The sequence below is a fragment of the Pteropus vampyrus genome, unplaced genomic scaffold (assembly GCF_000151845.1).
Source record: "Pteropus vampyrus isolate Shadow unplaced genomic scaffold, Pvam_2.0 Scaffold172, whole genome shotgun sequence".
Lineage (NCBI taxonomy): Eukaryota > Metazoa > Chordata > Mammalia > Chiroptera > Pteropodidae > Pteropus > Pteropus vampyrus.
This window is the reverse complement of record NW_011888953.1, coordinates 1885153-1889502: the sequence shown is the minus strand read 5'-3', so window position 1 is coordinate 1889502 and position 4350 is coordinate 1885153.

Sequence of the window (4350 nt, the reverse complement as noted above, 5' to 3'; positions counted from 1 at the left end):
CACTGACAGGCAGCCTCCCCCATCCTGCTTTTCTCTTGGGTTGCACATTCTGTGCAGGCAACAGACCTTGGGTAGAGCAATGAGTACATTTTAGGGAAAACAGTTGTGGGCAGACCACTGTTGCCTGTATGAGCTGCAATATCTCGAGGGAGTCATAGGGGTCTGTGGGACCATGCCAGCATGAGATACAGTAGCTCTGGGGCAAAGATCAGGGGTTTTGTGGGCCCATCACAGACAATAGCAGGTCACACAGTGATATCTGACTTTGGTAGAAGCCCACACCAAAAAAAAACTATAGGCTGATATCTCTTATGAACATTGAGGCAAAAATCTTCAACAAAATATTAGCTAACCAAATTCAGTAATATGTTAAAAATATCATACACCATGATCAAGTGGGATTTATTCTTGGGATGCAAAGTTGGTATAATATCTGCAAATCAATTAATGTGATACACCACTTTAACAAATCGAAAGATAAAAATCATATGATCATATCAATAGATGCAGAAAAAGTGTTCGACAAAATCCAGCATCCATTATGATAAAAACTCTCAGCAAAGTGGGAATAGAGAGAATATACCTCCATATGTGACAGACCTACAGCTGATATCACTCAATGGGGAAAGGCTAAAAGCGTTTTCCTTAAGATCAGGAACAAGACAAGGATGCCCACTTTCACCACTCCTCTTCAACACTGTATTGGAAGTCTTAGCCACAACAATAAGACAAGAAAGAGAAATCAAAGGTATCTGAATTGGAAAGAAATAAGCAGAACTCTCGTTATTTGCCGATGACATGATACTATACAGAGAGAACCATAAAGATTACACCAAAAAACTGTTAGAATTGATCAATAAATTCAGTAAAGTAGCAGGATACAAAATTAATATTTAGAAGTCAGTGGCATTTTTATACCTCAATGATGAACTTTCAGAAAGAGAAATTAAGAAAACAAGCCCATCTACAATTGCATCAAAAACAATAAAATACCTGGGAATCAAATTAACCAAAGAGGTGTCTTTAGATTTGTTAAAATGGTGTATCACATTAATTTCAATTATATCATTGAAAAAAAGAAATTGAAGAGGATACAAATAAATGGAAGCATATACCGTGTTCATGGGTAGGAAGAATCAACATCATTAGAATGGCCACACTAACCAAAGCAATCTATAGATTCAATGCAATCCCTATCAAAATACCAATGGCATTTCTCAGAGAGCTAGAACAAATAATCCTAAAGTTTACATGGAACCATAAAAGACTCCAAATAGCCATGGCAATGTTGAGAAAGAGGAACAAAGTTGAAGGTATCAAACTACCTGATATCAAACTATACTACAAGGCTACAGTAATCAAAACAGCATGGACTAGCATAAAAACAAAAATATTGATCAATGGAACAAAATAAAAAGCCCAGAAATAAATCCACGCTTATACGCTCATTTAATTCATGACAAAAGAGGCAAGAATATACAATGGAGTAAAGGAAGTCTCTTCAATAAATGGTGCTGGGAAAATTGGACAGATACATGCAAAAAAAGAAACTGGACCACTTTCTTATACCATATACAAGAATAGATTCAAAATGGATTAAAGACTTAAATGTAAGATCCAAAACCATAAAAATTATAGAAGAAAATATAGGCAGTAAACTCTCTGATATTGTTAACAGTAACTTCTTTTTGGATATATCTCCTTGGACAAAAAAAAAACAAAACAAAAGAAAAAATAAACAAATGGGACTACATCAAACTAAAAAGTTTTTGTACAGCAAAGGAAACCATTAACAAAACAAAAAGACAACTGACTGAATGGAGGAAGATATTCGCTTATGATACATCTGATAAGAGGTTAATATCCAAAAATATATAAAGAACTCATACAATAACAACAACAACAACAACAACAAAAACAACCCAATTAAAAAATGGGCAGAAAACCTGAACAGATATTTCTCCAAAGAGGAAAAACAGATGGCCAATAGACATATAAAAAAGATGCTCAAGGTCACTAATCATCAGAAAAATGCAAATTAAAACCACAATGAGATATCACCTCACACCTGTCAGGATGGCTATCATCAATAAATCAAAGAACAACAAGTGTTGGCGAGGATGTGGAAAAAAGGGAACCCTCATATATTGCTGGTGGGATTACAAACTGGTACAGCCACTATGGAAAACAGTCTGGAGGTTTCACAGAAAAATTTTAAATGGATATATTTTTTGACCCAGCAACTGCATTTTTGGGTATTTATCCAAAGAAAACCAAAACAATAATCCGTAAAGATCGATGCGCACCTATGTTCATGGCAGCACAATTTACAATAGCCAAAATATAGAAGCAACTTAAATGCCCATCAACAGATGATTGGATAAAGAAGTTATAGTTCATACATACAATGTAATATTACTCAGCCATTAAAAAAATAAAATCCTACCATTTGACATGGATAGACCTAGAGGTTATTATGCTGAGTGAAATAAGTCAGACAGAGAAAGATAAATACCATATGATTTCACTTACATGTGGAATCTAAGGAACAAAAGGAGCAAACTAATCAAAAACAGACTCACAAATATAGAGGACAATCTGGTGACGGCCAGAGGGGAGAGGGGTTGGGGGCTGGGAGAAAGGGGTGAAGGGTTAAAGAAGAACAAATTAGTAGTTGATAGATTGTCATGGGGATGGAGAGCACGGCATAGGAAATGCAGTCGGCATTAATGTAATGGCTAGGTGGAGAGCCAGAGAAGAGAAAGAGCAATTAGGGGGATCATTTTATAAACTATATAAATGTCTAATCAATGTACTGTATACTTGAAACTAATAAAATAAAATCTTTTTAAAAAATAAATACAAACTGGTAGTTACAGAACAGTCAAGAGGATGTAAAGTACAGCAGAGGAAATACAGTCAATAATATTTTAATAACTATGTATGGTGCCAGGTGGGTACTAGACTAATTGGGGGGAATTACTTCATAAATCATATAAATATCTAACCACTATGCTATATACCTGAAACTAACATAAAATAGTAGTGAATGTCAACTGTAATTGAAAATAATAAAAATAAGAATGCCAGGTCCATATATGTATTACATACAGATAATTTCATTTAATCTTCACATTAAAAGAAAATATTATCTCCATTTTACATATTTTTTAAAAAGGCTCAAGGAAGATATGTAATCTGTTCAAAGTTATGAAATTAATAATAGGCAAAGTTAGGGCTTGAATTTAGGTCTGTTTGAACCGATACTGTATAGTCTCTCCAAAAGATATCTTAGAGAGTGACGGGGGTGCAGATGATGGAGGTGGTAACCACAGAGACATTATAAATGAAATGTGATTTGGTATAGGCCTTGAGGAGTGTCAAGAGGTCATGGGAAAGGCTAATTGCATGAGCAACATCACCAAGGTATGTTGTAGGAAAAGCTAGTAGTTCATTCCACTTTTGTAGGTCTGTTAAGAAAAAAAGATCAGAAAATTAACCTCTGGCTAAACTGTGCTTTAATTGTCAGACTAAGAAATTGTTATTATTATTTTTAATGCAGTGCACATAATGGGAGAACTATATGCTCGTAGTGACATTTTTGGACAGTTACTGTGACAGCAGTATGATAAAAGATATTGTGAAGGAAAGAGAGATGGGAGGAAGCAGAGAGATGAGTTTACAATATTTCTGGCAAGAAAAGGTGAGTCTAAATGATGACAATGACAGTAAGACTGTAAATGACAGCACAGATACACGAAAATAGTACCCATGTGGAGAGATACTTAGCTGGACTTAGCAATAGATTGGATGGGATGAGCAAGAGATAAAGGAAGCAAACATTCCTTAAGACTGTATCATGGTTTAACTGAGATAAGGCTGATTCAGTTATGTGACATAAGTGAAGGAAGAGGATTTGACTGGGGTGGGGAGCATGGCAAGGTTAAAAATGATGTCAGATTTTATAATATCTTGTAACTGGAAAAACACTAGGTCGGATCAAAATAATGATCTGGGGTAGCTTACCATAGTATAGGCCTCTTAAAAGCTGAAATTATTTTGTAGTTGAAAATATCTAGAGAGGCATATAGTACAAGTATATACATAATTTATGAGCATGTCTTTTATTCAGGTTAAAAAAATAGAAAGAAAAGATCATTGAGAATTATTCGGATTAAAAAAAATAGAAACAAAAGATCACTGAGAATTTGCTATCGGGCTTTCTGGTCCTACTGATAGAGTTGTTATGAGGTGTTTTTCCTGAAGAACTTGTCTTAATAAGTAGATACCTTATTAAGATAAAGTCCAAGAATTTAACTTTAAAAGACAGAAACAGAGTAAAGGAAAAGG